Here is a 9,231-nt window from a genome sequence, read left to right on the forward strand (position 1 = left end):
AGAACGGCTCTCCACCAAGAAGAACCTGGGCTTGGGGGAGAAACAGCCGCTCCAGGGCTGGATCTGGGAAAGAACAGGATGAGCCTGGAACATTCCTTCCGCCACAAAGCCAGGATGTGCTCCCTGCACGCCGGGGACACAGCAGAACACAAAGGCCAGCTCTAAGGGCTCCGAGCACCAAGTCTGGGATAACGTGAACATCAAAGCGGTCTAGGCCTACTGACCCACGTGGACACCCACTGGCTGGTAAGCAGGACTAGAGCAATGCAGACCAGGAGGAGGAAGCGTGCTTTGGGCTCCTTCAGCTCTGGAGCAGAGAGCAGCTCTGAGTGCAAGCTCCCTCCCTGGGCACTCTGGCCACATCACCACTCGGGCCGCTCGTGTGTGGCCTTGGCTGGGAAATGATAGAACGGGGTCTACCAGGAAGGTCGTGGGGCTCCCTCGAGGTTGTGGAGCACGTGGTGGGTCTTGGGAACTTACCTCCCACCTCATTCCCTCTCCACACTGCCTCTTGGATGCATCCAGGCTTTGCCATCTGCACATTTTGGATTCGGTGCGTTTCCCGTGCACCCTCCCAAACCCAGCCCTCTTCTTCCAAGCCTCCTGGCCAGTCCTCAAACCTGCAGGTGCGCCTGGGAGCCTGGGAGCCGCCTCACGATGGCCACATGCCCCCTAACAGGGCTTTTACAAATGCATTATCTTTAATGAAATTCTTATTTCTTTGGGTAACACACACAGCCCACCTTCCTTGTAGAGGCTTAGAAACCCTCGAAAGGGACAGAGGAAGGCCATTCTAGCCGTCCTGCGTCTCCCGAGGCCCAGAGCCCCGAGAAGCGCCTCCTGGAGGTGTTTCCACGAAGGGCACAGGCCTGCAGGAGGAAGCTCGCCTCAGTGTTGCTGCTGAGGCCCACCCAGCAACTCACGGGACAACTGCTAGGGCTAGGGCGAGTACCAGTATGGTCTCAGCGGGAAGATGCTGAGCGCAAGCCTGGGACTGCCCAGTGGGTGGGGCCACCGGAACATCTGGGGCAGGAGCCAGCCTCTACCCACCCGGCGTCGGCAAAACCCCTCCCTCCCCCAGACTGACAACCAGAAAGGTCTCCAGACATGGTCAAATGTCCCCTGGCAAGGATGACTGCTCTCGGCTGGGGCATCCTGGTCCCCCTTATGTGCGGTTTCACTCTGCCCAGCCCCCATCACCTGCGGTGGGCGGCGGCCCTGGCCTCACTTCCTCTGGTCACCCGGGCAGGTCGTCCCCTCGAGTCCTCACAAGAAGGCCCGTACAGACGACAGGCTCTGGGAGAGCGCGCCGGTCCGGCGGTGTGCCTTAGGACACACTTAGCATCCGCCCGTCCTTCCCTTTTGTTCTTAGTGATCCGGCCTAATCGTCAAACTTCCCCATAGGTGCGGACACACAGGAAAAAGCACAGTATATGCGGGGTTCAGCTCAATCCGCGCGCCCGGGGGTCCCCGGAGGCTCTGGAGCGCGTGCCCGCGCGGAAGCGGCTCCCGCCCTGAAGCCTAAGGTTTCAACGGGGGGAGCGGGCAGGAGCGGGAGGGATGCGGTTCAGCCCCACCAGGCGCCGCTGCTTTAGAGCACGGAACCCTCGCGCTGAGGTCTAACCTGGTTGAAATTGAGTCCCTTGCGGTTCGGGCTGCCCCTTCTTCGCAGAGGCCTGCTGGAACTCTCCTTTGTTGTCACCCCAAGCTCTCCTCCCCGGCGGTCCTGCTTTCTGCCGACTTCCGGGGCCATGCGGCCGGCCACCACGGCGCTAGCTCTGTCCACTTCCTCCTCGTTGGCAAGATTTTACTAAGGATAATTTGGACCTTCAGTGGCCTCTTTAGGAAACGGAAGACCTCCCCAGACTGGTTCCTCCAAGACCTCTCTGTTCCCCTGCTTGCTTTTACCACCGCCAGCCTCCCTGCCTGTCCTTGAGTGTCCTTCAAACCCCAACCTCCTCCCTCCCTCCCTCTTTCTACTCCACCCTCAGCCCCTGCCCCCACTCAAACCCGAGGAGGCTGCCTGCCACCACTGGGGGCTCTCAGGGACGCGGGGACCCTAACTGCAACCAGTGAGGCTGGGAGGCTAGTTGGAAACACTGTTATTTCTATCCACTCAGATGAGTTTCCACCCAGATGGCTGCTTGGCCATTTCGCAGCACCCCAACCAAAACTTAGTCCACAGCCCATAAGACTACACATGCCGGCAAGAGAGAATCTTGAGGTGTCTTCCATAAACCTTGATGGGAAGCATTCCCCCGCATGTAGGGCAGGTGATCACAAATTGTCTCATCTGCAGAAACACAATTCAGATAAAATTAGAAAGCAGGGCAAAGGGGAGAAGCAAGTCTTTTATATAAACCAGAGAATTTTGTATTACTGTGTTTCTGCCTGGTTCGAGGCTAGAATTCTGGAAGAAAGCTCTACCATATCTATTTGTACCTTTCTGGATGTGTGTGTATACACTATTCTATGTATATATGACATTCTCCTACCTCTGGATAATGTTATCAAATTGATTTATAAAATCCCGCGGAGAAGACTGTTCTATTCTAATTTGCTTACACATAAATAAGTGCTCACAGAAACAAAATATCCCTAACACTCTTATAAATAGAGAAACTAACCAAATACTGTTCCAGTTTATGTGATTTGGGCAAGTCTTCGGTGAGTAAGACTAGTTTAATACTGTTAGTTTAATCAAAACAGCCCTGTCTCCTGCATTGTCAGCCTTAAGTCTCACATGAGCACACATCTTTATTCTATTTGAGTTTGCCAGTCAGACAAGCTACCGTTATGTCCACTGGATGTCTAAGATTATAAAAATTATAAATCCACCCTAAGAGCAAGTGTACAAGGGGAAGATGCCATAAAAATGAGCTGCTCAACATGTGTATCAAGTGCAGCAGAAAAATGGGAAAAAAAAGTATTTAACATTCAAAAAATTTTTTTCTGCTTTTGTGATTTTTGAGGGGTACTTTTTGGGGAGAATGCAGGGAGGATAGGACAGGCTTATGGGACTGGGGACTGGGGGCCAGGAGGGGAAGAGAGACAGATGGAGAAGTCTCAGCTTTACAGCCGGGGAGGGGCCCATGACCTCAGAGAGACCTCTGAAGGTGAAGCCAGAAACGGGGGGGCGGTGCACAGGGGGGCACCCAGCTTCCTCCCAGAGTTTCCCCAAAGCCACTGCTGGTTGGCTAGGTGAGGCCCCCTCCTGGCTTGGGACTCAGGATCCCGCCTGGGGTCTGATAGTTACTCCGGAAAAAGGTGGAGACAGGAGAGCCCAGCCCCAACTTCCTCCTGCTGGGGCACAGGATACTGGGGCACAACTTCCTTGGCCGCGGGGTAAGTGGCGGTACCAGCTCACCAAAGGGGACCTGAGGCCAGTGGGTGAGTGAGGCGGGAGGGAGCCGGGCTGGCGAGGGCTCAGCCCTGGAGGGCCAGGGTCTGGGGAGGGGAGGCGGGAGCCTGAGTCTGGGGCACCCTGCAGGGGCCCACCCGCATCGCCTCGTGTCCCCCCCAGGAACCATGAGAGGCCTCCATCTCCTCCTGCTGGCCCTCCTGCTTTGCTCGGAGCTCGGTGAGCCATGGGGCACAGGGCCGGGGCCTGTGCTGGGGGGCAGGCTGGCAAGCCGCTGTGAGAGGCCCTGTGTGGGCTTGTGAGGGGTCTGTCCTCCATGATCCCCGAGGGTGGGGAGGAGCCCTCGAGCTGTGGTTCTGCCTGAAGGGGTCTAACTGCATCCTTCCTGCCGACCCGCCGGACCAGCCCTGAGCCTTAGGTGCTACATCTGCGCTGATAGGAACAACGGTCCATGCCAGTCCTTCCAGTGTCAGATAAACAGTGTCTGCTACACTGGTAACCTGACCTTGACCGCGGAGGATGGTGAGTCCCCAGCACCCGGGGGGGAGGGGGGTGGTCCAGGGAGCTCTGCTCTGAGGCTCCCCCAGCCTCTCAGAGGAGCGTGGGTTTGGCAGGGGCCACTCTCCAGCCTGCCTCAGTGTCCCCATCCGCATGGAGAGGGGCCGGCCTCCAGAGACCTCCTCCTGGACGGCGCCCGATGGGACTCCAGCAGAGGGATGGAGGGCCAAGTGCCCCCAGGGAGCGTGTGGCCCGAGGAGGCTGAGAGAGGCAGGGTGACCTCTCATGCCAGGCTTCTCCCTTCTTGCCCACAGGAACGCATGTGAAGTACCAGCAGAAGGGGTGTGCCCTCTCCTGTGAGGAAGTTTCTAGTATATTGAAGCATCTTTCAGAGACAAGCGGCCCGGGGAACTCAGGCCTGCTGGGCTCAGTTAAGCTTGAAGTGCAGGGTTTGATGTGCTGTGATAAGGACCTCTGTAATGGGGGTGCACAGCTCCTGGGCCCTGGCGGGGGGCTCCTGCTCAGCCTAGGGCCCGTCTTCCTCTGGGCCCTGCTGTGACCAGCCCTGACCCCAGCACAGGGCCTCGTTCTGAACAGAGTCTCACGCAGCAGGCACGTGAAGCAAGCTCGCTGTCCCACCCACGCACACATACATACATACATACCCACACGCCTGGGCACACACATGCACATGCATGAACCTGCACGCGCAGACCCCACGGACCCTCAGGCTCTCCTGCCCAACCCACCTGGCCAGCCCCAGCCTCAGGCCCCCAGTGCCCTGCTATGCCAACAAGCCTGTCCCATTTTGCAAACACCATCAACCAACCACTGCCGCAAGATGCAGAGACTGCTATGCCCTGACCGGACGGACCTGTAGAAGAGCAAAGCCCACAGCCCAGCCAGCGGTCCTGCTCCCAGTGTGCCAGCCAGTGCCCGGAGAAAATAAACCCTTTCTGCATCCTCCTGTCCTCTGCTTGCCATTCGGTCCCCTAGGAAAGGGTTGGTGGCTCTCGTGGCCTGCCTGGGAGGGAGACTGCACTCAGCCAGGCGAGTGCCCATGGCCCCAGGGGCTAGGAGCAGTGGTCGGTTCTGGAGGGGCTGGCTCTGCACAGCTGGGTGTGGCCCCCCTCGCCCCCATGAAGCGTTTCCTCCAATGCACACGACCTGCCCCCCCAGTCCCTCCCGGGAGCCTCCATAGGGAGCATCTGCCCAGGGCCTCCGGTGGCTGATGTGCTGGGGGGGGGGCTTCAGCAGAGGCAGGTGGTGGTGGCGCTGGAAGAGCGGGTCTCAGCTGGTTCCTTTCCTCTTTCACACCTTTCCTCTTTCACACATTTCCTCTTTCACACATTTTCTCTTTCACATATTTTCTCTTTCACACATTTCCTCTTTCACACATTCTTCCCCTCTGAGCCCCTGCCCCAAAGGGTGGACCCCGAAGCTCAGAGCCTCCCCCCACAAGCCCATAGGACCCTGCTCCTCCCCATGGGATGGAGATCCCAGAGCCTCATCTCCTCCCTAGGTCCCCCCAGTCACCTCTTCCAGGAAGAGAAGCCCCCTCCCCCCCTGCGCCATCCAGAAAACCTGGAGTGTGGCCTCAGGAACTCCACGGGATTGTGAGGATTGGGACCGTAGCACCTTGGAGACCAGGGCAGGGCCTTCCCTTCATAAGCAGGGAAACTGAGGCACAGGGAGCCTCATGCCAGTCTGTGCCAAAGACAAGGACCCAGAAGTGCCGCCCTGGCCCACCTGTGTCCTCTCTGCCTCCACAGAGCGGACCAAATGACATCTCCCTCAGGTCCTTTCACTACTGAGCGGAAAAGCCTGGCAGACCCAGCCTCACCCCCAAAAAGGGTGTGGCCCCGCCCCAGGCTGGGTGCTGGAGGAAGTACAGGGCCTGGGGAAGGGAAACCAGCCCCACAGGGACAGGTCCTGGGGGCAGAGCAGGGCCTCTGATGTGTGGAAATCTGAAGCCTCTTCCCCAACACCCCTCCTTCCAGCATGTCCCAACTCGACCCCCCTACAGTGCCAGCCTCAACCCGCACACCCTGTCTCTACACCCCAGGGGCGACCGAGGGACCGACCATGCCATGCGACCGTGCCATGCAGTGGGGGAGGGCTCCAGAGTGAGTGTGCATGGGGGGGGCAGGGGGTGCTTTGTGGTCAGAGGGGTTTGAAGAACCACGTCCTGTGGGCCGTCTCCTGCCTCCTGACCTCAGCCTACAGTCCCCCGGCGGCCTTGGGCAAGGACCCACATCTGGCCTGCCTCAGTGAATTCACTCTGCTGTGACCAGGGCCTTCCGCGTGCGCCGGCACAGGCCAAGGGGACACAGCTGGGTTCTGTCCCCTTGCAGCGGCTGTAGGCCGTACCAGAGCTGCCGGCCCGTGTGCTCACCACGACATGATCGCCTTGGGCTTTTTTAATCGATCCATCCTGATAAGTGGTACTAATTACTGAAAGTGTCCTAGCATGTGTCTTTTCAATTGGTATATCATGATAACAGGCAAACTTTTTTTACTGTTAATATTCTTAAATGTATTAGTGGGTTACCTAAAAATATTTTCTGTCAATATATGGAGAGATTTTCTTATGTTTCTTCTTAAAATTGCCAAGTTCTCCATTTTCAATTTGGGTTTTGATCCATTGAAAATGTGTTCTCCCTGACACCCCAGCCCTGACCCAAGAGGGTCTGGGGCAGAGTTTATCTTTCTCTGATCTGGTGCCCAGATCCCCCCCTTCCCACCACACCCCCTGCGGTCCCGGGAGGTAGGTGGGGAAGTGGCCTGTGACCACCCCCCCACTCTTATCTCCCATGGAGCCTACTCCATGCTGCTTTTATGTATGTATGTATGTATTTATTTACTTAAAGATTTTATCTATTCACTTGACAGAGGCAGCGAGAGAGGGAACACAAGCGGGGAGTAGCAGACGGAGAAGCAGGCTTCCCACTGAGCAGGGAGCCCGATGCGGGGCTCGATCCCAGGACCCTGGGATCATGACCTGAGCTGAAGGCAGACGCTTAACGACTGAGCCACCCAGGTGCCCCTCCATGCTGCTTTTAAAACGTTTCAGCTTTTCGTTCTGAAATAGGTTCACACTTAAAAAGAAGTTTCAAAAATAGTACACAGTTCCTATATTCCCTTCACTCCACTTCACCCGATATTAACTTCTTACGTAACCAGGGTCAAAAACAGGAAATCAGCATTCATGCAGACTCTCACAGATCTGCACGGCACACACGGGGCTTTCCTGGGGTCCAGAGCCTAGTCCTGGGAGCGGCAGGACATCAGCGGTCCTCACCCTGGCCCGGCTCCTCCACTTTTCCTGGCCACTCCACGGCCAGTGCCCGTGGCAGGCTTCTAGGGTTTTCACTCCACCTCTTTCTAAGAACTTAATTAATCATAACTATTCCTGCTCTTGACAGTTGACACTTAACGAGGGTTTACCCACCTGTTTGTGACCTGGAAATGCCGGCCGGGGGGGGGGGCTCCAGGTGCCACAAGAAGTGAGGCCCCAGGTCAGACCCCATTGCCCCCACCCCACCCCTACAGCCTGCCTTGGGCAGTTACTATCTGAGGGAGGCCCGTGGGCACGGGCTCTGGTTAACAGTGGCCTCGGGAAAGCGGGCTGACGAGTCAAAGTGGGTCTTCCTGCCTGTGTGGATTCAGCGTCTGTCCTGCCCTGTCCTGCTGCACAGTTAGGAACGCGTGCCCCTCGGGCACTCCCCTTTCTGTGCCATGGCTGGGTGGCCTCGCTTGCCTCCCTGGGCCAGCTGCCGGGCACGACTGGCAGGGAGGCCAGCGGCGTGCCAAGGGTCGAGAGAGCAGGGTGCACGCCTGTGTGCGGTATGTGCACGGCGTGTCGAGCACGGTGTGTGAGTGGATGTCATGTGCGTGCTGTGTGTGTTCAGGGAGGGGACGTGATGCCAGCAGCGCTGCGTGGGTGGGCATCGGGGCAGAACAGGGCCCTAGTGGCCCTCCAGTGTCCCGTCCCCCGTAGGGCCTGGCCCAGCCTGAGCAGCAGAGGAAAGGCGAGGGGCACCGAGAGAGGGGGCTCTTTTGGCCTGGAAGGCAGCAGGCCAAGGGATTGGGCGCCCCACATGGGGAGAGGCCGTCCCCAGCCCACCCAGAACGCGTGACTGAAGACCTCCCCAACCTCCTTGGCCATTCCCGCCTCTGCTGACGTGGGAGGAGGCTTCCTAGTGAGCAGATAAAATCTCTGCCAGGACGGGAGAGCCGGGGCAGAAACAATGCAGGATCTCAGCGCTCAAGGTCTTGGGGGGCCTGGCCAGAGCCTACCCTTCCTGAATGAGCTGCCCGCATTTCCAAAGCCGGAGGTGGGGGCCGGGAGAGGGTGGGGCTGGGGTGGAGGCGTGAAGCCCCCTCCCCGGCCCTCCCCACCTATGGGAGAGCAGAAGGCAATCTGAGGACAAAGAGCAAGCTGACACCCCACAACCTCCCCCCACTCCTGGGTGGGGTACCCGTGACATTCCTCTGGGAAGCTCCCAACTGTCTAAACACTAACTCCTTGCTAGAGGGGAGAACAACCTTAGCTTGACAATGGCAAGGCCCCTGGTATGAATCCTCTTTAACATATGAAAATCCTTCTGAAACCTCCCTTTTCCTTACCTCCTCCCACTCCCACCCGTCACAACTCCGGGGCACCAGCTCCTTCTGCCCACAGTCCCGCCCCTGGGCTTTAATAAAACCACCTTTTTGCACGAAAGACATCTCAAGAATTCTTTATTGGTCATCAGTCACGCGTTCTGGGTGGGCTGGGGGCGGCCCCACCCCACCAAACCTCACCTGCTTTCCCAAACTACATCAAAACCGCTTCCCCGCCTACAGGCGCCCAGAGCCCTGGTGGAGCACTGACCCGTGTCCACCCAGAGAGGGAGGGACAGCTGGGGGGTCAGCTCAGGCTAAGAGCTGTCCTGGTCTGGGGCAGGTGGGAGGGGGAACCTTCTGGAGGGGTGGAGCGAGGAGGACAGAGGCAGAGACAGCCGGGGAGGAAGGGGACACCAGACAGGCTGGGGCTAGGGCCCCCGAGGGCGGGCAGCAGACCCCCGCGGAGCGCAACCGCGCACGAGTGGATGAGCGGCAGGTACCAGGAGAGGCAGGTAGAGTCAGACCAGAGGAGACGGGCGATCTGGAGGCTCCTGGCGGTCCCTACGGGGAGGGGTGCACCTCCCCTGCTTGGTGCGGCAAAAGGCGGAGTTTCCGGCCTCCCCTCTCTGAGCATGCGCTGGAGAAAACTCGTCCTTGCGAATTCCGTGTCGCCCCTTGGAGAAGTATTTCTATCTCTTGGAGGGGTGACCGGGTGCGGTGCTGCTCTTCCCCAGGCCTACCTCTCGGTCTGGATGCCCAGACGG

The 9,231-nt window shown here is 58.4% G+C and overlaps 1 long non-coding RNA gene across 2 annotated transcripts; it reads left to right on the forward strand.

The window, feature by feature from the left end:
• The first annotated feature begins 3,223 nt into the window (after positions 1-3,223).
• On the forward strand, positions 3,224-4,822 carry LOC118544141 (uncharacterized). 2 transcript variants are annotated; one of them, XR_013447640.1, is made up of 4 exons: positions 3,224-3,390; positions 3,491-3,580; positions 3,767-3,883; positions 4,174-4,822. It is a non-coding gene; the product is annotated as an uncharacterized LOC118544141 (long non-coding RNA). The 2 variants fall into 2 exon arrangements; XR_013447639.1 differs by having other exon boundaries at positions 3,237-3,390; positions 3,524-3,580.
• Positions 4,823-9,231: the final 4,409 nt, after the last annotated feature.

The sequence above is a fragment of the Halichoerus grypus genome, chromosome 5 (genome assembly GCF_964656455.1).
Source record: "Halichoerus grypus chromosome 5, mHalGry1.hap1.1, whole genome shotgun sequence".
Taxonomy (NCBI): Eukaryota; Metazoa; Chordata; class Mammalia; order Carnivora; family Phocidae; genus Halichoerus; species Halichoerus grypus.